The 26,681-nt window shown below is 43.8% G+C and overlaps 1 protein-coding gene and 1 long non-coding RNA gene across 11 annotated transcripts in view; one reads left to right on the top strand and one right to left on the bottom strand.

The window, feature by feature from the left end:
• tcf4 (transcription factor 4) overlaps positions 1-26,681 on the bottom strand; it is a 224,209-nt gene that overhangs the window by 45,337 nt on the left and 152,191 nt on the right. The gene's annotated exons all lie outside the window — the stretch shown is intronic.
• On the top strand, positions 22,779-25,233 carry LOC105355332. The gene is made up of 2 exons (XR_909777.2): positions 22,779-23,007; positions 24,020-25,233. It is a non-coding gene; the product is annotated as an uncharacterized LOC105355332 (long non-coding RNA).

Here is a 26,681-nt window from a genome sequence, read left to right as displayed (position 1 = left end):
TTATATGGCAGCAATACCTGCATTTGTGAGGTTAAGGGAGCACCAACATTTGCTTTAAAAAATTGTACTAAAAGTTAGGAAAAACAGATATGCCTAAAAGATTTAAAAAAGCCCTGAGAAGACAGATCCACTCAGAGGAAAATGGGATTTTTAACGTGTTCTTGTGGTATTTTTGTCATGATGGAGGAGAAATATAAAGACAACTGAGCTCAAAATTGCATTTCTGAGTATTCTTCAAATCATTTTGAATCAGGAGCAGACGAGAAAATACCGCTTGAGAAAGGTCCTATTTGTCACATAAAAAATATACTGGGCGCATTGACTATATATGAGACCTGGAGCGAGTGACTGTTGATTCTGGTTTCAACGTAATAAAATCAATTTAGAGGCAGATTTCTTGCGCACGGCTGTTGCCGTGTTGGAACCAGAAATCTTCAGTAAGCGCAGATTGGTCCGAGTCGGTCTGAGTCAGCGTTTCTATGGTAACCACTCTCACCAATCAGGAGTTGGAACACCCCTACCACTTGAAAGTAGGCAATCAAACGCTTCAAACCTTCAGTTCAGTTCAGTTTATAACTTGAATAACTTGCACTACAGAAAAAAATATTGAGAAAAAATACCAAGAACATGTTTTAAAAAACAGGTATTCTGTCCAACAGAATGTCTAACAGCTGGGGGATTTTTGGCTCCTTGGGACCAATGGGTACTTCCTGTTTGTAACACAAGGTTCGAGGCGTCACTCCGTCCGGTTTTCCTACACATTCAATGGCTGGACAAGCCATAAAGGTCCCTGCTCTGCTCTATTCTGATCATCCACCTGCAAACAAACAGATCCATGAACGTCTTTGTTTTGCTGGTCTGAGCTGGACTCTGGATCAGAACCTGACGGCCGGATAGCTACGATATTGCTGCCATTTGTGTTGCACCAGTGATGTGAGTTAGCTAGCGGGAGAGAGTGTAAACATATGGGTGATGGGAAGTGTGGGAGGGCTCACTCTCCCCACAACTGAGAGGTGAATTTCTAATGAACTCCTGCCGCTCTGCAGAAACTATGTCCTAGGAAACGACACAGGTTTTCAGATGTTGGTTAAAAACGGCACTAGCCCAATTAAAAGACCACCGGGAAGACTTTGAAAATATTTAAAAAGATGATGGGAGGGGGACTTTAAGAGTGTGACACAACAAGGTGGACTAGAGGCTGACGTTTTTTTCAATCCGCTGTTGGGTTTTCATCGCAGTCGCCTGACGCCGTTGTCATAAATGACTTGTGAGCGCCGCTGCTGTTGTGGCGTTTACTCTGACAGGGTCGCAACACACATCCCTGCCCTTTGTTTGCCTCACTCTGCATCCTTAACTCCCATTTACACACACACACACACACACACACAAATACACACACACACAGTTTAACATGCTTCATCCGAAGCAGATGTGCTGGAATGTGAACATTCAAAGGAGCAGTCACGAAACCCCCCGACAGATACACATATTCCACTCACAAAGACACACACACACACACACACACAGTGTGCTGCACCTGTGCGCCCCCCCCTCTTTTTTCATTGCCCTCTCTGCTTCACCTTCCTGTTTCTCCCTCATTTCCATCAGACAGGTTTAAGCTCCATCTCCTCACAAACATCCATCGTTTCTAAACTCTCTCAAAGGGAGTCATCGACTGCTTCCTGCAGGAGTAAAAAACCAAACCCATCCACCTCTCCACCTGGGGAGGGACTTTCCTCACCTTCATCTGCCGCTCTCACAGAGGCAGACATGGGAAAGGAAACTTTTGTTTTATCTGCAGTTGTTGGTGGCTCTGTTTTTTAGATGTATTTTTATAGCAAAGATCTGAGCCGTGGCCCCCGAATCCTCTGAAGGTTAATTATGTTGCTGATCTAAAACACATGGAGGAGTGTGTGTGTGTGTGTGTGTGTATGTGAGAAAGCGGAAGGAAATCCCACCCACCACCTCCAAGCAGGGCCCTTTATTCTACCAACCTGCAATTGCACTAATGCGATCCAGATGCACACATACACACACACACCCACACACACATTTGCACACACACGGGTGAGCGTGGCTGTGTAAATGATTCCATCTGACAAAAAAAAAAAAAGGAGAGGGACTGGGAGAAAGGAACGAGACAAACTGAGAGTGAGGATAGAAAAACAGATAAGAACAAAAGACAAAAGAGAGAAGGAATGAGAAAAAAACAGAAAAGAAAAGGCATGATGGAGACTACACACAAACACACACGGAAACATCTGCAAAAATACTTTGTGTAATTGAAAACATGCAGCGCCTCCACACTCACTGCGAGTTTCACGGACCAACACATTCCTCAACTCACTCTGCAGCACACACACCCATCTCACGTGCTCCCTGCGGAGCGCCGGCATCCTGTGGCTTGATTAGAGCCCCCTATGTGAAGACAAGTGGACTCATCGTGTGTGTGTGTGCGAGTGGCGGTGCACCTGTGACTGGGGGGGGGGGGGGGGGGGGGTCGAGTCACTCAGACAGAAAACACCGGGGGGCCAGACAGAGAGGTGTGTGACACGAAAGGCTGTGACTTTCCTCCTTTCTTTGAGTAAAAACACCAAAGCGATTAGCCAGCAGGATAAATGGCGTGCGTGCACGGCTCTGTGGTATTTTTAAGTTTCCACTGATTCCCGTGAAAGTATCTGCTTCCCCGCTTCCTCTCAGGCGGCAGCCCGTGTATCTATTATTTACTGGCCGTCCTTCGGCCTTAACCCAGTTAGCAGCGTCTCTTCTCCTCAAGAGCTCGACTGAGATTTCAAAGCATTTTTCATCGATTACCGACCCTTCTCGGCGCAGACGCCAATGACCTCAAGATCCGACTCTCAGTGGGGGAGTCCAACAGCTGAATCAGCTCCGTCAGCATTACAGCTAACAAAAAAAAAGGCTGTAATCCACTTCCAGTCTGGATTAAAAGTCCTCTTTGTGAATGAGTAACAGGGACGAAAGAGAGCAAAAAATAAAGCAAAATGACGGAAAGTTACTTCAGAATTAGGAACTAAACTGGCTAACGGACAAAAAAGGATCCAAAAAGAGCAAAGAGGCACCAAAAAAAAAAAGAGAGGAAAAAGCAGATGGAGAAAACATTTTACACTGCGACCTGCAAATGAATTCAAGATGGTGCCTGATCTCGCCAGGAGCCAGGGCATCAAAGAGTCAGTCAGTCAGTGAAGTCACAGCACTCTAATTGACCACTAATTGCACTAAATTAGCTCGAAGACAGTGTCAGTATGTGTGTGTTTTAGGGTTATTACCTTTATTAGACTGAGCTGACTGTGTAACAACTGCACCCTACGGTATGTGTGTACCTTCAACCACGTATAGGGCTGCACCATATGAGGAAAACTTGCAATATGCCATATGAGTGACCAATATTGCGATTGAGATCCATGAACAAATAGCAAAACAAAAAATCATTTCCATTTCACTGCAACAGTTTAAATTAAATAAGACTGAAATTACACTCCCAATGACCCTCGTCTACATAGGAGGATTCATTGAGCAGGCCTAACCACGTACATCAACCAAATGTGACGGACAGGAGGATTTCGTTTTTTCTGAATTGAGTTTTGCTTTATACTTCCAATTCCCTCCCAAATCCTTGAGTGTGTGAAAGTGAAACTGAGCATGTCTCTTTAGACAAATCTAAAACTCCAGACAACAAAGGTAGGCAAAAGAAGCTAACCCTGTGTCCGAATTACCGCCCTAACCCCTATATAGTGCACTATATAGGGTTGTAGTAGTTAGGGATTAGGGTAGGAATTCGGACACAGCCTAAGTGTGTGTACAAGCGTAAATCAAAGCATTTGAACAATTCAAGAGTTCCCATTTAAATCCGCGTGTTTCCAGTTCTGGTTTGTGCTGACCTGATGGCGGTGAGGAACAAACAAATGTTGGGTTCAAGCTCATTCGGGCCATTTGACAGCAAACCATCTGACATTGAGGACGTTTACACGGCCACAGTCGTTCAGACTATCCCGTCTACATTTCACCTAAACATCCAAAAATTCAAGACACAAGATAATGATTGTTTGTCTGTAAACAGATCAAGACTGTTTTCAATGCCAAATAGGAAAATGTATATAACAGTATGATCACTTGTGTGAGTTGGTAAATGGCGTGTACTTATACTATCCTTCTTTTCTACCTTGCTTTAAGGCCCAAAGTGTTTTACAGTCCTAACTAGGGCTGCACGATATGAGGAAAACTTGCGATATGCGATATTAGTGATCAATATTGCGATAACGATAAATTTGCGGTAAATAAACAAATAGAAAAATAAACAAAAACAACATTCCCATTTCATTGCAACAGTTTAAAAAATATACTCCAAATGACCCTCATCGACATGGGGGACAAACGTCAGGGTGGCTAACCCTGGTCCTCAAGAGCCTCAACCCTGTCTGTTTTCCAATTCTCCCTAGACTGCTCAATAATGATAACCAAAATCAGGTGTGTTCAGTCAATCAGGATGTGAAATCACTTGAGTCAGCCAATCAACAGCAAGCTGGTTAAGGAGAGCTGGAAAACAGGCAGGGTTGAGGCTCTTCAGGACCAGGGTTAACATAATAGGCCTCCATCTGATTGGTCAACAATGGGAAGGCGTCCATCTGATTGGTCAAAGCATAAAGGGATTTATTTGATTCGTTAAATGCTTCAAGCTGCTAGAAGATTGTTTTAACACATTTTGGGTTTGCGATTTATTGCGATATTCGCCGTCTTTTGCGATATGCATATTGCAGAGCTGGATATTGCGATAACGGTAAATTTGCGGTATATTGTGCAGGCCTAGTCCTAACACATAAAACATTCTAGTGAGACTGCAAATATCTGGACATTTTACATACATTTGTTTATCTTCACAAGCATAGGCATCCAAACCATCAGGTGCTGGTTTTTAAGCCACAAAAAGTACACAACTCCACAAGCTAAAAGGCACCTAACACAATCAACAGACGGGAAAGACAGAAGCAGGATTCAAAAATCTACCAGGACTTTCAGTTTCAGGATGATCAAAGTCTCCCCTGTGGGACTGATCTCCCAACCTTTGAAATCTGCTTTCCCAGGAAACTGACTGGCCTCTTCTCATTACACCCACAAATACACACAAACTCCCTCACAAAGGGAAGGACTGCAGCAGCAGGGGAATATGGAGGCCCGTAGCGATCATAATGCGGCTGCAGAATGCCCCCCCCAACACAGGAAATAGCCAAATGTCTGGGACTCATATGTGTGTGTGTGTGTGTGTGTGTGTGAGAAAGAAGAAATCCTGATCAGAGGAAGGAAAGAGTGATTCGCACTGCAGCCCATTGGACCACAAAGAGTCCCAACACTTTGTACTGTTACTGTGCATACACACACGCACGCGCAAACACACGCAGACACACCCACACACACACAACCCAGAGGTCAGCTGAAATAAGTCAATCCCTGAGAGGACACGCATGTGTGTTCCTGCAGGACTGGACAACTTTCCTTTAACCTTCATTATAAAAATGCCGTCTTCCACATGTCAACATTTGAAAATGCAGATTTCCCTCATTGGTTCAACTTGTCCCCATTCTCTGATCTAAGGATGCCAAGTTTGAAATCAAGACATAGATTCACTCTGAAGAATCCTGTGTCACATGAAACATGCATAACCACACACACATCAAATTCAATGACCATATTCTGTTCAGAGGTTTGCAGGTCGGAGCCACGCTCAGCTGTGATTGGGTGAAAGGTACAGTGCACCTGCTGCAACAGGTTCACTCACCAAAATAATCAACCACATCTAAAAAGAGTGTTGGCTCAGTCTGGACCGGAGAAACAGTTCTTTGGAAAGTGTGCTTTGTTTGACAGATGTGAAAACTTATTTCTGCTCTTAAAGAAAATCACTAAAAAATAATAAGCAGGTAGAAAAAACTAAACTTTCCAGCCACTGCTTTATACATTAAAACATCAAAAGTGAAAAGATGCTGCCAAAAATACTTTTACCTCAAAAAAATGTATTTTTTAAACGTTTAGTAGATTTTGCAAGTGCACGTGTGATGCACGCTGCACCCACTGTCGTGAGGGCGGGGCAACAAAAACACTCATGGAGGTTTAACTCAATCACAGCTGCACACTTGGCACGGACATCATCTCATTCTAAAGAATGTTAGAAAAACAGGTAGAGAATGAAAAAACGCTTTTATAAATCTGTCCAGAACAACTTATGAAACAAACTGTGGAGTCATAAGTGAAGCACAGGAAGTTGATAAACGCACCCAAAAACTAAATTAAACAGAGAAGTTTGAAGCAATATTGTCTACTCTAACTTAAAGGGTATATATTATGCTATTCTCAAGCTTTCGGACTAAACTATATCCTATATATCATATATGATCTTTAGCACTCAAAAGAATGATTTTTTTTATGAAACAGGAGTTATTTTTGCAGCTCATTTTCCAACCAGGAAGTAAGACAACTCAACGTCTGAGGCTCCGCCTTTTGCTCCTTGAGGGTGCCGCCCATTTTATGATGTCATCCTAGAGCCACAAAAACGAACAACATTCAAACTTTGACAAACATGGATGTGCCTATTGTGTATTGAAAAGGAAAGCGTTTAGAAAGTGGTTGTGTTTCTTAGCCTGGGGGCGGTGCTAGCAGCACAGACTCTTCCTGGAAGGGGCAGGTCCTCACTTCGTGATGTCACAATGTGAGGACCCACTCTTATTCGTGGATTGGGATGGGCTGGTGCTCAGAGTGTTTACCGCTTTGGGGTTGTTTTTGTGAGAAATGAACATTATAATACACTTAAAAGATCAAAAAGTTGATTTTGGAGGATATAGGCCCTTTAAAAATTCATCTTAGTCTAAAGATGCCTTTTCGTGATAAAAAGAAATACTGGTATAAAATGAAATAACAAAACACGGATGCACAAACACACACCTACATGCGTAAACGTTAGCAGTTCAAAAACAACAAACATTTCTCCACAGGTGACGGCTCTTTCAGAGCCCCTTCCGCAGTCATTTTATTAGCTGCCCATTTTCCTTTCAACCGACAGGAATCTCTCTGTTTTTTTCCTGGCAAAGTCCCGCGCCCCTCCCTTTTTCACCAGTTTCCTTTGATTTAATTACTGCCACATGCTGCTGACTGCCAGCGATCGTTAGCGGAAGGACCGCCTCGACCAACGCGGAGCCTTGACAGGCTGAACGAGAGCGAGAGAGACGCCGAAAATACATTTAAATAAAACCCTTCAGCAGAACGCGGTCGGCTGGTTAACACGACAGACCCGCAAAGAGCTGCTGGATGCTGAACATCTGAGCACTTTGGATGTCTTTGCTAATAAAATGTTGAATGTCGTTTAGAATTCCTGAGATTGTGACAGGAGAGAGGATGATGGGTAAACAATGTGATGCCACAAAGAAAGACATCACTGTTGGTTGCAGGAGATGGGAGGAAGGGAGTCAAAAAAGATGACAAGTTCCTGGTATTGAGCCATTTGGCTGTCTGACAGCTCATTAAGTTGTTATATAAAAAAAATCAGTTAATGCATAAATTAACAACCACGTAGTTTCAGACACACAACTTTACACACACTTTGTCAGAGACACAAACACAGGAAGCCTTCTGGTTCTATTCCCAGACTGACAGAGATGAATGTTGCCGTAGACGCAGAAACAAACACCAGATGAGACGCAGACAACCAGCCTCGTTACCTGAACACCACACTTTTACTGTCTTTCCAAGCACAACATTTGAAATATTTTGATTAATTTTGGAAGATTATTTTTGCAAAAATCGCAGGAATATGCACTTACACACAAAATAAGCATCTTTGTTGATTTGTACATACAGTGTTTCTTCGTTCATCGCAGATGTTGCAGTAAACAATGTCTTATGGATGTCTTAAGGATGTAAAACGGCTCTCTACACACTTTATTCACTTTTCTCAGAAAGACATTTTCACACATTTCTCTCTTCTTTAAACTCTCAAAGTTCCAACATTCATGGAAAAATAAGTCCAGGATTGTCGAATGAAAACAAAGATCTGATGAGAACCAGGATTTATGTAAATGTGGAGAGCTGCACGTATCTAGCCTATTGCGTAGGAGATTGATTGACAGTCTCAACAACCAATCAGGATGCAGAATACAGTGAAGTGTTGATAAATAAATGAATAAATAAATCATGCAATGAAAAAAAACAGCAAAAGGTGCAGGAACGTTTTTTTACCAAGCAGAAGACCTCCTAACCTTAAATCCCTGACTGATTCAGAGTTTAAAGTAAAACTTCAGAAACCATGTCTCTACTCTGTGCAGATTCTCATTCATTCAGCTTCATTTTACTGAAGTGGACAGTGAACAAAAGTCAACTGGTTTTGATCGATTTTTTGTTATTGTTCCAAGTAGAATAAAAGATGTTTGACCTCTTTTCCAATAAGCTTTCCTATCTCTGAAATACAGTGGGAGAGCTTCTCTTGACTGCTTTTCTACCTCTTCTGCTACTTATTTCAGAGTCAAACCCTCCAGTAGAGACAGTCCCTTTAAACAGTGTGGCTTAGGAAAGTGTCTTAGTGAGAACTACACTGTAGTGATGTGTAAAATCCAGGTCCAGGGGTCAGTGATGTATATAAAATGTGAGAAAAGCGGCACAGACTCAGACTGAAGTTCTCTCTAATGATCTCCAGCCATGGTAGTTACAGACTCTCACATGCTAAATGGATGGAGTAGCAGTAAGTATAAGCAGATTCCAGCCCCGCTGACACACTTGCTGACATTTGTAATTCCTTAAAGTCATTTCCATCGCTCAGTGGTTTCCTCACCAAAAACCGGGCGGTGATTCAGGTTCTAAAAGACAGTCTATGACTAGGACTGATTTCTCATTAGTGCCCCCTTTTCTGAAGGAAAACCCATTTATTGTTTACTATTGTTTCCTTCATGCCTCTTCTACACTTTTTTCTGAGTTATTTTATGTACGTATTCAAATTTTGTACAATGTTCTAGTTCAAGTCACGACTTAAAGTCCCACTCTGATCATCTTTTGATCTATTTTCAAAGCGATCCCAGTGGTCTTTTATTTATGATGATGCCGTTTTTAACCAAAATAAAAATAAAAACTGTAGTTTTCTAGGACATAGTTTCTGCAGAGTTAAGGGGTTATGGCGCAGAATAAGTCTAAACCCCAATTCCCATCATCCCTTTGTTTGCAGTCCCTCCAAATAGCTTACAGCCCCTCACAACCCCAAACTAACATTAGTGTCGCAACAAAAAGGGCGAGCAATATTTTTTTAAATCGCTCCTGATCCACTGTGATTTAATCGAAGCAATAGTCAAAAAAAATGCCATTTGAATCTTAATTTTCTGTATAAGTGTCCTCCATCATCAGATAAATGCCACAAGAAGATGTTAAAAACACCCAAAACATCAGTTTTCATTGGAGCGGGTCTTAAATCATATCAGAGTAAAACCTATTCAAAGACAGAAATGGAAATTGAATCAAGTCTGATTAAACCAAATGAACCAAACCATGTCAGGAAGGTGGGAGTGACACCCAGCCCTACTAATCCACATCACAGAGGCTCCTACCGACTGGTGAAGTCCAGAGCCAGGTTTACTGATCAACATGACATTTTTCAGATGCAGCGACCTCAGCTTCTTCTGCTGGACTGACAGCATCTTTCCAGTTCAAAGAGTACAGATCACCACACTAGGATACGTCCATCAAGAAACTGCATGTCTCCCTCTCCATTAATGTTGTCCATTGAAACATCTGCTCCTTTTCAGGCAGCAAGCCACTCTGCCAGCACTGTTCAATTGATCATCCGTCTTTTCTTTCATCTGAACGCACTAAAAGCACATGTTTCCTCATTGGAACGCTTGCTTTCTTCTGAAGTACTGAATCTTTGTTAACTCCTGATGCGCCGTTTTGAGAAAACACTGATGTTTCGAGAAAGACCGAAGACCTAAGCGCACTAGAAGGTCGGCCATAGAAAATAAAGCAGCTCTTTCTATAGATAAATGATGCATTGTGATTCGTTTGGATGTCACTGATTCAATTGATGCAGAGCCTCTAACCTCCACAGTTCAAAGACGAATGTGATGAAACCTCAACTTCCTGGACAAACGATGTCAGAGAAGGTTAAGACGAAGGAAGAAAAACAAGAAAAAAAGAAGAGGAGGCAAACACCAAGTGATGAAGACACAGAGCTGTTTCCATGGATAGTTGCTGCCACCATGACAGTCACACCCGTCACACGCGTGCAGACGAACACGCTCTCTCAGCTGGCATGGTGGCACCCGGCCCGACAGCCAATCAAAACGCCTATTTCAGGGCATGTGGCCAATGAGACCTCTGCTCTCTGAGGCAGTCAAGCTGTCAGGATAAGAATGAGAGCGGGGGGGTACACACTCCATTCACACCATATGCTGTCCGCTGCTCCACTTTGCTGTTTCTAACTTTAATTATATTCAGCTGCTGCGTTCATTTTTACCGTTTACCTCGGATGTTCTGCGCCGAGTCCGTTGGTGGGGCTGGGAACCAGGCACCTCTGCACCAGGAACCTGAAGCCCCAAAGAAAGCCTCACGGATAAACAATCCCAGTGTAAATAAATGGAACTCACGGAACAGAGAGTCATGAAGGCCGTGAGCTGAACACGTGTGCGTCACCATAGTTGCACACGGGACATCCGACATGCTGAGCCGTTGCAAAACAACAAACTGAGCTCCAAAATGTTGACAGATGGGAGACAGGATATATCCAATGAGACAATTTAGTCTTTCAGGTGAACACGAGTCTTTCTGGGTTACATGGATGTTCCGACGGGCTGCTTTTTTGTCCGACCATGAGGTAGATTGTTCTGATTGGCTGATAAACGTTTAAGAAACTGCTAATGAAGCAGCTCATTATACAAATCTTGAACAGTTGATGTTGACAAAAACATTTTTTGCAGTGCCTCTTAGAAATGATGATGCCAGTATCTCACTCTGTTCTCTGTGGACCCACTACTTTAGTTTTGACATCAACTTTATCGCTCTCACAAAGAAACGCGTCTCGGGCGTCTCCTCCTACGTTCCCATCTCCTTTAGCGAACATCGTCTTGGTGAACCTTCCGGTTACCCACAATCTCCTCCGTAGGCCAAATACCGTTCTGTGATCTTTTAAACGGATATTATGTAGGTGTATAAAAACCGGATGCATCTTTTCGCTCAAGTCTTACCGTTAGGTTAGAAGCTATCCTTACGATGTGTTCAGGGGCTTTCTGTTTCTCTGACAACATGAGGAAAAACAGCAGGGATCATCGTAACTCTGATTTATGAGGGGCTCATGGATGGCACCGTGCTCAGTGTGTGGATTTCTCTCCATAAAGTTTGGAAGTGTCAAAACTGCAGTCCTGCGGGTTCCAGAGACTCGGTTGTCAAGGGAACAAGCTGGCCGGCAGGCACCCAAACGGAGCCAAAAGCTAAGATGGCTGCCGTGGCATGTTAATTATTCAAGAGGGTGCCAAAGGATGGTCTAGAGCAGAGAGTAGGGTCACAGCAAACCCGTTACCATGGCGATGCGGGCTGGCAGCAGGCGCGCACGTCTCATCTCAGAGTGAGACGGTAACTGATGCATGATGGGAGCGGGCTGGGGCCCAAAGGATGGAAAACTGCTAAATGTACGTCACTCAGAGTGAGCGACACTCTGACCTGTTCTGAGAAAAGCGCCAAAAGTAAATGTGCTAACGGTTCATGTACACAGAAGTTCATGTACTCTTTTTTTTTAAATTTATACGTTTTGGTCACTGAACGATAAATAAATCATATCACTCGCTGTCTCAGTATTCTTCATTCAAAGCTGCAGACACTCAAACATACAACACTGTCTTTCCATTTCGGCATTTTGCGTTTGTCAAGATTTGCCAGAATCCCTTGACCTCCCTGCAGTGGCGGCAGCTGTGAAGCCATTCGACCATCGGCTCTTTCTCCTGAGTTACTTCATCTGTCTGCTGAAAGCACACCTTCCTTCCATGCACGTTGCCATCATGACACAAGCTCCACCAGTGAGGCGCGGTCACCATCCACGTCTCATTTGTCTGAACCTGACTGAAAATCGGAGCCATCACCAGCTGGAATCACAGGACAGTAAAAAGCAACACTCATGTTCCTGCATTTCACACTTTCAAACAAGTGTTTAATGTGAACTTTGTTTCAAATGCCTGTGCTTCTGTCCCATCATAAATGAATGCACCTCACATTTTGGGAGAAGATGCTGGTGTTTCTGCAGAGATGCCGTCTGCCTGCTGACATCAGGCGTACCTAAAGCGGTTTGGACGAAGCTGACGGCTCCTCTGAACATCTGACTCTGATCCCACTCAGTCTGGTGATCCATAAAAATGCCAATAAGGATTAGATCCCTGCTCTCCTGTGTGGACTGACTGGCTGAACCCTGGTCCTGCGTCTCTGCTCTTTCACCTTCATGTTTGCTCTCCTTATTTTGCGGCTCGTGTGAATCAACACTCAGGACATCCCAGGCAAGGACTCAACAACACTGCAGAGAAAGCTCATAACTCATGCAGTGACAGTCGAATCTATAAAGGTTTTAAAACCAGACGATATCACAAAGTCTACAAAAAATAAAGGTTTATGGCCTGAAGGGGCTTCTCAACAGCGGCCCACTTTAATGATAGTGGGATGATTGTAGAAAAAACCACTAAACATCCTTGTCGATTAAGAGGGTCAGAGAAGACGCCACTCTCACCACGCCTCTGTTTAAAGACTCAAACACACACGGACATGTTTAAGGTTCTAATCTTTTCAGTGTTTCCACCGAAGAAGTGAAGAAACCTACCAGAATACAGATTTTCCACTAAATCAAGCCTTTAGGTACATTCCAAACCATTCTCTACGGTGAGGTCTGTCCCGGGAGCTGTGCCTCTAACGTCTGCCGTGCACCTTGATGAACGTGTGGGGCATTCTGCTCTGCAAGCTCCCATCAGAGAACTGAAGCAAGAACTTCCACTTCTCCATTGGAGAAGTCAAAGTCAAGCTTCACTCCAAACTCAAATGATGATAAAGATGCATGGATGTCATAGCTTTAGCCACGTTTGATGTGAAAAAAGAATAATTTCCCTACATTTAAAAGCAGCTCTTGTGTTCCTATTTCAAAATGAACTCTTTGGATGACATAACACCCAGTTAGTGCACAAAATGCTGCCACACTTTGCTTATAGACCTGATAATACCAAAAATGCATCTTAAAGCCTTAAAAGGCATCCCAGGAGAGGTTTGTTTCAGCAGCACTGCAGACTGTGGAGACGGTAAGAACCTTTAATAGCCAACATATGGAAGCTTGCCGTTTGCCAGCAATACAATCAGGACTGCATTATTTGACCCACACTGGAATAATAAAAGGAGTCGGATCAAAGAGCTGATTGCTTCAGCACTGCAGAGCTGCATGATTCCTTTCTGTTTGTTCTTTCTTTATGTTGCTTTTTATTTGCCTTTGTTGTCTTTTTTTCTGTCCGACTTTGATCAGGTATACGGCTAACCTAAACCACATGGAAGCTATGGTGCATCTGTCGCCATGGCTATGGATGCAGTGCTTCTGGCAGTGGATGTGGTTGTTTGTTCAATAGATGGGAAGATAAGATGAGGAAGAACAGGCGGACAAACTGTTGGGAAAAGTCGGTTTATTTTGGGTTACGACTAATAATCCTCCAGTTGTTGTAAGCCAGCGTGAGAGCCCAGCAGTTCTGCAGCAACCGCATGAACTGGCGGTGATAAAGTGTGGCCATAGGCTCTCGTCTCATCAATGTCTGATCAGCAGAACTTCCTGCTAAAGCTGGTGTGGTGAGGAGGCAACGTATGCTTAGGTCGAACCAGCGTTAGCATTAGCCGTCCAATGGGAAATTCCATTATGCGTTAGCATCGACCTAGCAGACTTTTGCTTCACATTCTCTCTTTTATGGATCATTACTGATTTATTCAGAACGATCAACCCAGCAAGTGCCTTGTCATCTGGGGGGCCTTTTATTTGGATAAATTCTGGTTTTTCTCACTGATGTCAAAGCGATTTAGAGAGATTTACACGGCGCTCTGTCAAAATGTTAGTCTGGTTTTTTTTTCAGGAGTAACAGGAATTATGAACACGGCAACATGGCCACGGATTCTAATGTGGCGGGCTCATGTGCCGAAGTGTCCTTGGGCAAGACACCGAACACCACTTTGTCCTTTGTGGTCATAGGTTGGCGCCATCAGTGAGTGGGTGAATGGGACCGTGACTGTACAGCAGTTTGCCAAAGTCGGCAGAAATCGCAATAAATGGTGACCTTAAATGTGCAAAAACAATCTTATGGCAGCTTGAAGTATTTAACAAATCCAATAAATCCATTTGTGCATTTGACCAATCAGATGAGCCCTTTCATGTTAGATGTCCGCCTCCTATGTAGACGAGAGTCATGTGGAGTATATTTAAGTCTTATTTAATTTAAACTGTTGCAGTGAAATGGAAATAATGCTTTTGGTTGTTTTGCTATTTGTTCATGTATTGCAAGTTATATCGTTATCGCAATATCGATCACTGATATCGAACATCGCAGGTTTCCCTCACAGCGTGCAGCCCTAATCCAGATCTTCTTTACATTGTTTGTATGCACTTTGTAAAGTCCGACATCTGAGGAAAACGACTTTGAGGTCAAGACGAAACACTTTACCAGCTTCATGTTAGATCTTCAGCTTCACATCCTGGTTGTGGGAAAGCGGACGTGAAAAATACGAGCTGCCTCGTTTCAAAGCAGACGTTACAAATCTGCATGTTTTGTGGTGGCTGAACATTTCTGACAATTAGTGGATTACTGATTCTTGTTTATGAGGTTTGCAAATTATATCAGAGAGGACAGAAAGTTTGGCTTTGAAGGGGCTGAGATCCAGCAGAGGCAAAGAAAATCTGGGTTTCAAACCCATTCAAGACAGTAAAATCCTCACCGCTGCATGGAACTGAATCACACAAAAACCTAAAGTGTGTCTGGACTCTAAACTCCATCAGTAAATGTTCACTTGTGAAATTCTTTATGCTACAACGAACACCTGAAGGCACCGTGTAAGGAAGGCCTGCCAGCTTCAAAGCTGCACAAGCGGCCGTGCACGCCGCTGCATTGAATGGTCCTCGCAGAAACTGTCACCAAAGCCCAAGCGCGTATCCTGGGCTAAAACACAGCGCTCACTGCCTTTCAGCTGCAGCACGCCACACCGTGTTGGAGTTTTGTTCTCTTGTTGTTTAAAGTGTGACAGCTGTCTGGTGTTTATCAGCGAGTCCATGCAGCCTCCCTCACAGCTCCCCACAGCATGACTGACCCACTAAAGCACACGCACACACACATACACACACTTAACAAAACGACAACAGACCTATTTTCCACTTTGATAATGAAAACTGGGTGGGTTGTGTGTGTGTGTGTGTGTGTGTGTGTGTGTAGGCTCCACATTGTGAAAAGTGTGCCAGCAGCCCTGCTTTAGCATGGTGTCTTTTACAGTGGTGTACAAACGCACACAAACACACAGCTTTGCTTTATTCTCCGGCCAAAAATGTTAACTTACTTAAGCTTGCATTACTGCTGTGAAGCTTGTGCTTAGACCAAAAGAGAACAGGCTTTAGAGCACACACACACACACACACACACACACACCAGCGCGCACAGACAACGGCAAATCAGCCGTTGAAAATCGGCCAGCGCTAACAGCGAGATGAGTGAAGGTCTGAGCGACAGCGGCCTCGCTGCACAGAAACCAAATACTCCTGATCACAGGCGAGCCACGGAGATGGGCAAACGCAGCGCAGCAGAAGAAAGCTGGAGAGTGCAGTAAGTAATGTAACACAGGGAGTGTTTTACAGCAGCGCAGGACATAAAACCCCAGCTGGGCCTTTGTTATGCTTTTATGAAACTGAGGCAGAGTGAGGACGACTAAAGCTGAAGCACCGAATAAATCCCGCCTCACAAAAACACCACCACTGCCTGACTCTACAATTTACATCGGTCCAATAAAGCAAAGCTATGCAGCAGCAGCTACGGTTGATAAAAATATATATAACAATAACAAACTGCTGCATAAAAACACCTACTTCAGTCATTTAACTGTGCTACAGATTTCTCTAAAACTAACTTTAACGAGAAGGAGCAGCATTTCCAGAAGAAAATGGAGGATTGATGCTACATCGCTGAAGGAACATGAAACTTAAAGGGTAATAATTGGCACAAATAAATATTAAATAAAGAAATGATCAATGTTGAGCATAAATAAAGTTAAACAGCACAATAACAAAAAATACATGTTTGTGAAAAATGCCAGAGCTGGGTATCTAACCAGCGAGCTTCTGCTCCAAGGATTCCCCATGTGTTTCTATGGAGGCAGAAATCCTGGAATATCTGGAAAAGTTCAAGGATTTGAAGGAGCAAAAATCACAGCTGGAAAAAGCTGAAAGAGCTGAACATTTGAATAGTTGGATGTTAAAATAGATGAAACATTGTAGGAGGAGCTAAGCGGGAAAAAATGGAGGAAGATACTAGAATAAAGAAAGAGAAACAGGAAAACAATGCTTTAATACTTTATAGCATTATAATAATACTCTAAATGTCAGAACTGCCAAAGGAATCTTCCAGGCAAGAGCGAGAACTTTTATAAGATCGCACTTTTTTAAGCCTGTGTGTTGACGCCTCATTCTCATTCCAACTTTTCCTGGAGGGAGTTCTATCCAGAGACCCTGGAAAAAGAATTTCTGGCATCACTTAGAGAATTCTGAAGCTTAAAGTGAGACGAGTACGACGACTGGACCCATTGGACAACCCACCCGCCAATCAAACAACAGTGATGCTAAAAATGAGCTCTAATCAAAGTAGAACCGCTGATTAATTTAGAACCTCCTTCAGATTTGGTATGAACAATTAAAAACATCCAAAAAATGTTTGATAAACAAATATTTGTTGATTTGCTTTGGTGTAAAGTTGGTACTTTCAGATTAATGATAAACTGGGGAGCTGTAATATAGGAGCAATTTGATTATGGTGAGCTGGACGTGAGCACCTGTTGGTCACCAAATCGTCTGAGAAAAAAAAAAAAACTTTATTTAAACTACCAGTAAAAAAGTTAAGTGTACATGAAGAATCCCTGCAAATCAACAGATTCACATTCTGGGCTGGTTCTTATGTAATGACATTATATTTCAGCAGCACTCTAAGGGTCCGAATGAATAAACCGTCCGTCTCTTCAGTTGTTTTAAAGCAGTGACAGCTGCAGGGAAACGGATGCTAGTGGACTTCTGCTACAACCCACTGATACGGATTCAAGGTCAACAAGTTTGTTTTGTGTTTGCTCCATTATCTTGAAATTCTGCCAGCCTTGTTTTATCCACGGAGACGCTCACAGCTTCTTATGTTTTTGCATGAGGGAAAGTCAAAGATGGAAACTGTGTCCACAAGGTTAATTTACTAAAACTGTCTAAAATAATCCAGCAATCTTCACAGTAATGTGTGCAGTAAACACCATCTGTCTGAAGGTGCTGATGAGGCCAACCAAACAAGGTTAGAGCACAAAGGTACGCAGCTTCATGAAACACAATTTCCTTTGAATTACCAACAAGCTGCTTTGTTCTAACTTTCTAACCTGTTTCTGTTAAGGCGGCTGCCTCAGCGGGAACCATCCTGATTTGATCTGAATCCAGCGTTAAGGTACATTTGGCTGATCGGCTTCAGGTGTTCGCTCTATTTCAAACATCAGGGAGGACAGGTGTGAGCAGACCACAGGTGCCAATCATCTGCTCCACAACCACCGCCCTGACGTTCAGAGGAAGACTCCGGGAATCGAACCAGCAACCGCACATGCAAAGAGCTTCTTTTTCCACAGCCCGGGACGGAAATTTAAATTTAGCAGCAAGTTCCAAGATTCGACTCGGCTAGGGTCCGCTTTCCCACGTGGGCCAGAAGCACGTGTCCTGCAGGGAGGGGTGGAGATGTATGCACATATTTTGGCAGGAGTGACCTTGCACATTAAAGTCAAGGACGTGTGCAGAGAAAACCCTGACCGTTTCCTCCTCTACGGAGCCTCAATCCCATCCAACGCGCAGGCCCATTTCATTTCATTTTTCTTCTATTTAGTGCACGTGTTAAAGGAGACAAATGTAAAAACAACATTTTAAAAATGACAAACAACAAGGCAGGTCAGTTTATAGCCAGCTTCAGATTGATGTGCGCATTTTTATCTTTCACAAATTAAAAGATAAAAAGGGAGTTTGTGTTCATAAAATGCTTAAAATAAAGTATTTTAGGTTTAAAATGATTTAAAACACAAACCTTGTCAAGTTTCTGAAGTAAGACAGAAAATGTGGGTGCAGCATCAGAGACAGTTTTATGGAGAACACTCGTTTGTTTGAAGAAATGTCCGTCAGATCATTCAAATGATGTTTATTTTTATTTATCCATAAATCTATAGGTTAACCTTTGAAAATAGAAGCAGGAACTCCAAAGACTCTTATTTTTTATTCATTTATTTGAATTGTGTTGAGATGAAACTATAAAAGCATCAAAGCAAAACTGCTGTTGAGAAAAACCTCTCAATGATGACAAAAAGTGAATATTTCCGTTGGATTCGAGCTTCAAACGTCAATGAATGTGATAATAAACTCAAAAATAAATTCAGTGTGAGGCCTGCTAACGAACACGGAGACAGCTGTCCGTCATGGACGTTCATTTCTTCTTTTGTGTTCAGGATTTGAACAGACGTTCTGAGCTCTGGAGCCGCTGAAAGGCCTCTCGACGCACCGATCAGTTTTACTCCACACTTTTCTAGAGTCAGCCTGAAATCCACAAGAAGCCTTTTCTCACCCACTGCAGTGGTTTTTAATCCACAAAAGTCCAAACACGACACTAAGATTCAGGTGTTTGTCTTCTCACCTGAGCTTTAATGCTGTCATTTCAACAACAATGACAGGACACAGGCAGAATATCAGGCCTTTTAAAGTCAGAACAGTTTGATTTGATTTGCTGTGAATCACAGTGGCTCTCCGTGAACAGAGCTTTTCACAGCACGAGCATTAGAAAGATTAGAGTTAAATATGTGGAAAAAAGTGCAAGCCAGGGGAAGAACATCAGCGTGTTTGATCATAAAAGCGTCTGATTTTGGTATCAAGATGATTGATGAGTGGTAAATACAAACCAACTGCACAAAAAAGTCAACAGGGTTAAATTTAAAGAACCGGTGACAAACACGCCAGGTTGCAGTTTTAGAAGCTGCGTGAGTTTCAAACGAGGTTTGAGCTCAGAGACGCAGAGAAGGCTGTCGGTGTCAGTGAACACATCACTGCATCTGTTTGCTTTCATCTTTCAACATGTCTGCTGGTTGATTGGAGGGAAACTGGAGTGAAAAGCAGCTGCATCTGTAGGTGTTTGTGTGTGAGCCGCTCTGGACCGTCCGCCTGTATCTGCAGCATCGGTATCAGTTAATCCGATGCTGCAGGATTAGATTTAAACCCAGATGACGTGTCAGACTGTGACCCGCTGAGCAACACACACACACACACCTACACACACACACACACACACACACACAGAGGGATGTGCACGCTTCATTGGTTAAATGCTATAAATCATTCAATCCGTTGTTTTCCTGTTTCTCTTTCTTTATTCTAGTATCTTCCACCATTTTTGCCGCCTAATAATGTTTCATCTATTTCAACCATTCAACTATTCAAATGTTCAGCTCTTTCAGCTTTTTCCAACTGTGACTTTTGCTCCTTCAAATCCTTGAACTTTTCCAGATATTCCAGGATTTCTGCCTCCATTGAAATAAATGGGGAATCCTTGGTGCAGAAGCTCGCTGGTTCGATACCCGGCTCTGGCATTTTTCACAGAAATATCTTTTTTGTTATTCTGCTGTTTTCACTTTATTTATGGTCAACTTTTATCATTTCTTTTTTTTATTTTGCCAATTATTACCCTTTAAGTTTCATTTTCCTTCAGCAATACAGCATCAACCTGCGTTTTCTTTTTGAAAAGCTGCTCCTTCTAGTTCATTTTTACCTTTTAACTGCAGATGTTTTTTTTCCCCCTGGAAACTTAGCAAAAGAATAAAAAAAAAATGAAATCAAAAGATCAGCAGCAATAACACTCATCCCACACAGAGGAATGCTCCTGCACTCGTGAAAAAACACCGGTGGAGGACTTTTGAAAAAAAGCACAGGAGAAAGAAAGAAGGACTCTTCTACTAGATGAGCAAAACATTTGACACGCGTGCAGAGAAATGGTCTTTTTTAACGGTTCTGAGCAGAGAGACTCGGGCAGATGGAGCCAGCGCGCCCCATCCCCACCCCCACCCCGCACACACAAACACGCACACAATGCGTCTATTTATAAAGTTATAATTGCATAACACGCTGTGCTCTAATTCCAGCCTACTGAGCACACAGGATGTCCACAAGCCCAGAAACACGCCGTTCCTGATGCTTTTACTCTGCATTTGCTCCTTCCACGGACACACACACGCTTTCGGGGCTTTCACCGACACACAGGAAGGTTTTTGCCGTTGTGAAGACGAGTTCGGCTCGCTACAGAGGCCTTCGTCCTTCTTCCAACTTCTGGATTTTTTTTGTTTAAATTCAAAGAAACGACAGCATTTCCAAACCAACATCAGAGTCTGTTCTCCATGACATCAAATCTCATCTGAGGATTAATTCAAGGAAATAACCTAAAATCTGTTTATTCTAATTATTATTAAAAAATCATGCTTTTTTTTATCCGTTTTTATTGTTGATCTAATTTGTAATTGTTGAATAAATCTTTTTACCTACAACAAAAAATGCAGCTTTGCTGTGGGTAAAACTAATACATTGAAATTTGTTGGTTTTCCCCTTTTTTTGGTTTAACAAATAGATTTAAATAATAATTATTTTATATCATTTAGACAGAATATTTTTACAATAGGAAACGTGTAGAAAAAAAGCTGGAAATCTTCTCCTTGAGTTATTTGTTACAGAAAAAGCGTCCACCCTGGAGCTGAACACGGAGCGGACTGCAGGATTTTGGCGAGCTGCTTCTCCGTTCTCCTAATTAAAACTTGCTGAATATTCAAACGCCGGGTTAGCATAACAATGGCCGGCTGGCCGGGCCGCCTTTAAATGAGGCCTTTTGTTTTTAGCCGAGTTTCCTGCTGCCTCATTAAGCCACCGGAGCCCCCGTTGGTGAGCCGACAGCAGCCATTCGGAGCCCGAGCCGCGGTCCTCGCCCTCCTCCTCTCCCACCCGCGACAGCCTCCCCCCCAAAGCAAAGCCTCAATTCAGCCTGTTTGCTCTCTCCCGGCTGAGGCCTTCCTCATCTCTCCTCTTCCTCCACCTTTCCTCTTCGTGACACACCTTGCTGCAGGAAAAGCCCAGAGAAAGCCCTGAAAGACGCCTGCAGCCAGGAGACCCAGCTCCCACACCTTATTTCAGAGATCTCATGGGGGGGTAAACAGGCGGAGACGCTGACAGACAGGCCAAGACAGGGGGGCAAAGTGAAGATGGAAAGCAGCTTGGCACCAGATCAAGACTGTCGGCACAACGTGCCATCCAGCAGCCAGCCGCCAAACAAAGCGGTGGCGCCATGCAGGGCCCCCTGGCACCGCCAAACCCAAGAGCCGCAGCTCTGCAACACAAAAGCGGCCCTGAGCTGCGGTGACGAGACAAACACACACAAAAAAAGAACAACAAACTGCAAAAAAGGACGACAAATTCCAAGTCCGAAGACCCAGCAGGTGCCTGGGAGGCGGACGGCCTTCGCCCGGGTTTTTAATAAAACAAAAAAAGCTCCAAAATGATCCTTAAAAAACAGACGATTAAAAATAAAAACAGTAAAACACAAAGATTTATAAAATGTCTGAGGATCCACGGCCTCATTAAAGGATTAGCAATTACATTTTTTAAAAAGCTAAATCAGTTGAAATAAAAAACAAAAAGTGCACTTTAGGATAATAAATGTTTCTGTTATTTTATACAGTAATTTTAGGGGTTATAAAATATGACTATCGTTTTAAAATGTATTTAATTTAATCTACGTGTTTATAATTGAAATTGGCCTTTCTGCTCCTTAGGAAGCTAGAAGAGTTGAAGGAGTCAGATGGACACTTCGCTGACAGGTGGATCTGTAGGAAATCCCAGCCGCTTTGCTTCATGTGCACTTTCCACACATTCCAGTTTTTTTTTAACAAGCAAAGCAGTTAAATTTATTCATCTTGGCTTTCCTTACACCCTACTCCCCCCCCCCCCCCATTTTGCCCCCTGTTGCTGGTGTTTTATAGGTGCTGCTGTGAAACAGACAGGTTCACAGGAGGTCAGACAGCATCCCCACCGCCTTTGAAAGCTTTTCTGAAAAACACTCTGATTTACTATTTTATCAATATATAGTGTCTACAAAAGAAAAACTGTTTCAACTTGTGATCAACTTAAATTATTTAAAAATAAAGAAGGCAGAAAAAGTGACGGCAGCAATGGAATATGAAATTTACAGACAAAATATCGCGTTTATGTCCAGACTGGGCCTATAATAATTAGCAGTTCGATGGTGCATTTAAATGCATTCTGAGGCCTAGTTGAACACGACATTGACTTAAAGCTTCTGTGCGACTTTAAAAAAATAACAAAAATAAAAGTCATTAAATAAAATAAATCCTCCAGATTCCAGTGCATCATGACAAACTGTTGTGTTTTTCTTTCTTATTGTTAACGTTCGTTGTTGCTCTGAATGGAATAGAGGATTTCTCACACAGCTGAGGTTTTTGTAAACAAGCGCGCGCGGGCCAGCCTCTGCCCGCGCGAACACGAACGCTAAATTTGGATTTTTATTCCCTGAATTTCAGTGCCGCTCCGACCTCTCTCCCCTCACACCTCCTCTCTCTCTGCGCTTTTTCCTCAGGTCTCTCGCCCCTGGTTTGTCCGCGCGCCTTGACGACCTCGCGGAGGACGGACGAAGGGCAGGTGGACCGAGGCGCGCGCGCGCGCAGGTGCGTCTTACCGCTTTGCCGTTGTAGTAGTACATGAGCGAGCTGCCTGTCATCCCGGGGATGGTGTAGGCGCAGTACATGGCTCCCGCCGTCCGCAGGAGGAAACTCTCCTCTGTTATTCGGCTGCACTCCTCCGCTCCTTCTCCTCTGCGCGCGCTCCCGCCTCGCTCCTTCCTCCTCTTCTGCGTGAACTTTTCTGGGCTTCGCTGCTCTCAAACACTCCGCTCGGGTTCTCCTGGCCGCGCGCGCTTTTTCCCGGCCGACAATTCCTTCAGTTGCATTTTCCCGTTTGACGGCGAGCGGAGGCACGCGGAATATGCAAAGCAGGCGGAGGGGAGGAAGGGAGGGAGGGAGGGAGAGCGAGCGGGCGGGAGCAGTGTCCCCACCCAGAAGACACGCACGTGGAAACACAAGGAGAGGGAGCCCACGCGCACCCGAAGACGCTCGCGCTCGCCGAGACTCTTTCAACTTTCCGCGGTGAATCTGGAAACCATCCTGCCCGCCCCTCCCTCCTCCCCTCGCGCGAGCCGCGTGCCTTTGAACTGCCGAACATTCACTTTTTCCACTGTTTCAGGCCGCGCGCGCGCTTCTTCCACAACACCTCCTCAGAGTCACATCATTTCCTATTCCCCTTTCCTTTCCTCTTATCTCCTTCCTGCTTTTCATTCTTTGTGATGCCATTTCTCTTTCTTCTTTCCATCTTCTTACAATTTCCCTTAATTTCCTCCTGTCATCCGCTATTTTTCCCATACGTTGTTCCTTTCCTCTCTTTCTGCCTTAAGTTTATATTTCTCTCTTTTTCGTTTATTGCTTTTATTTTACTTTTTCCCTTTCATTGATCCACTTTTTCTGTCTGTTTCCATCTTCTTTTTCCCTCCTCTCCTTGTTTTCCTTCCTTCTTCCTCTCTTTTTTGCCATTCGTCATCTCTTGGTTTTAATTTCTCCCTTTTGTTGTTTTTCTTCTCTCCTGATGATTTCCTCCTCCTCTCCCCCCTCGTCTTCCTCTCTGCAGTGATTCAGCCGGTGGTGGGGTGCATTTCCCAGACTTTACACCGCACCACCTTCAGAACCACAGCCTTTGATGTGGCCCAGATTTCCATCCGTCAGAGTTCTTGGTGGAGGGAAGGTCTGGAGCTCTCTGCTGCTGCTGAAGGCGTTTGGACATCATGAAGTGAAGGCCCGTGTGCTGGAAAAGCAAAGGCTCTCTGGCTCAGAGTGGAGAGGAAGGCGCTTGGATGTTTCCTCCTCCTTGGGAGGAAGCTGGAGCTCCCCGGCCAAACCCGCCGGCGCTGGTTTCCCCTGAGGGCGGTGCACGCCGCCCGGGCCATGAGCAGAGATGTGAGCGGACCTCCAGCACCGCCATGCTGCAAACTGGATCCTCTCTGCACTGAAGCAGTGATTTCCTCTTCCCAGATGGAGATGAGGAGAGGCGGCATGGCGGTCTGACTGTCAGCTCAAAGACCTTCAAGATTTTATTTTCCCCCTTTACTCCTCTTTCTTTTCCTTACTTCCTCTCACTCTTTTTCCCACAGATCTGTTTGCTTAAAAGATGTCCTCTGCTCATTTTCGTTTGTTTGCTTTGTACCTTAATCCCCCAGATTTAGTGTAATCATAAATATTACCTCAAGTTTGTCACACAAATTCAAAAGTGTGGTTTCTATGGCAACCATCAGCCAGCAGCTGACCTGTCTGTCATGTTCGTGTCAGATAACACAGTCCTACACATTTGTCTTTTTTACTTTTAAATTTTTGAATGCTCAAAAAAAAGGAATTGAAAGTTTAAAAAAAACTCTGTGTGTGTGTGTGTGTGTGTGTGTTTGTGGTCCTCCTGAAGGGGGCGCCAGAAACACTCTGCTCAGCTGAAGGACTCTGTGTGTGCGTCATCATGGTTTTTAAGGCTCACACCTGCTTGTGATTGTTTTGCAGGGACTTTTATCTAAATGTAATTGAGTTCAAACAAGTCTTTTGTTTGAGGAGCTGCTCTGGAGTGGATCTGCGGCGCCGGCATCAAGTTTTAAGTCAAACTTGTCAGATGGCAGCGTGGAAATTAAAGGTAAACACGGCGGCGACTGACGTCCAACTTTAAGTGCAGATTCACAAATCCAGAAGAGATCATGTTTGTATTTACTCCAAGTTTAAATGTTTCTCTTTTTCAAACGTAGCTGAGATCTTATTGTTCCACCGTTCACATTTGGAACTTTTATTAAAGATCCCATCCGATAAAAATAGTGTTTTTGGTGTTTTTAGCACATTCCTGTTGCCATTTTCTCATAATGGAGGACGTGTATTAAGAACGGTAACATTAAAATTGCATTTGTGAGTATTTATTCATCCAAACTGTGGTGAATTTGGAGCAGAAGAAAAAATGCCATTGGAAAAAGCTTGTAGTGGTTACATACAAACTACAATCATCAGGCTAATGTCTCCCTGATCTGCTTCATTCTGATCCTCCACCTGCAGACAAACAGAACCATGAACGTCTTTGTTTCCCTGGTCTGAGCTGGAATCTGGATCAGAACTGGACGGATGGACGGATCTGATGTTGCTGCTGTTTTTGTTGCACCGGCTAATGTTAGCTTAGGGTTGTGAGGGGGGCTGTAAGCTAGCGGGAGAGCGTAAACAAATGGCGTATACTTAAAGAGCACTTTCCTAGCTTCCTCGAAGGCCCAAAGCACTTTACAGTCACACACACACATTCACACTGATGGCGGCTCCGCTGCCAAACACTGGCGCCAATCTTCCACTAGAGGCAAGGTGGGGTACAGTGTCTTACCCAAGGACACCTGGACACATGGCGGGAATCGAACCTACAATCTCCCGATCAGAGGTAGACCGCGACCACGGCCGCCCCAAACAGAGGCAATGGTCCCACCCGCAACTCAAAGGTGAATTTCTAATGATCTGCTGCCGCTCTGCAGGAACTATGTCCAAGAAAACAGGTTTTTAGATTTTGGATAAAAATGACATCATCATAATGAAAATACCACTTGGAACGCTTTGAAACAGATCAGAGGATGATTGTTGTGGGCCTTTATGTGAAATTTACATGGGGGTTGTTCAGACTTCAAGCAGAAGAACAACTGACATTTATCTTGAATAAACTTTTGAAGTTCTTTCGGGTTAGAAAGTCATCGTTTTCCGGCTTCGTCACATGGGACGGGCTTCGTGTTCCTGCAGGAATCACATTATTTTGGAGAATTCTCCTCTCTCCTGCAGAGGCCGCGCTGAGCGGCGGCTTTCACGGCTGAGTAGTCCCAAACCTAGTGAGTAAACTCATCTCCCTGAGGTAATCTGGTCGAGCGCCCTTCACAAAAACAGGAAGAAAGAGAGAGGGCGGGGCTTGTAGGCAGTCACCACAACGGTGGGACAGTCCGTGGTGCTGTCGTCCAAATTCCATATTAACATTGTCATCATTCATTCTATTCAGATAAATAATAGACTCCAAAACAAGTGAACAGACCTCCCAAACCTCTCTCTCTCCTCCTCTTCCAGTCGGCCTCTCTCTCCCTCTCTCTCGCTCCTCTTTCAGCTTTAATTTGATTAAAAAGCGAGCTGCAGGAAGGGGAGGGGGGGCTGATGCACATCTAATAAGTGGACCATCTGTCTGCAGTGCTGGCTGGCTCCCAGCATTGTACCCAACCAGACTGCATGGGAAATGAAGGGAAAGATGAAGG

This window comes from Oryzias latipes, chromosome 12 (assembly GCF_002234675.1).
Source record: "Oryzias latipes chromosome 12, ASM223467v1".
Taxonomy (NCBI): domain Eukaryota; kingdom Metazoa; phylum Chordata; class Actinopteri; order Beloniformes; family Adrianichthyidae; genus Oryzias; species Oryzias latipes.
Note: the sequence above shows the minus strand (reverse complement) of the source record. Positions and strands in the feature narration are given on the sequence as shown.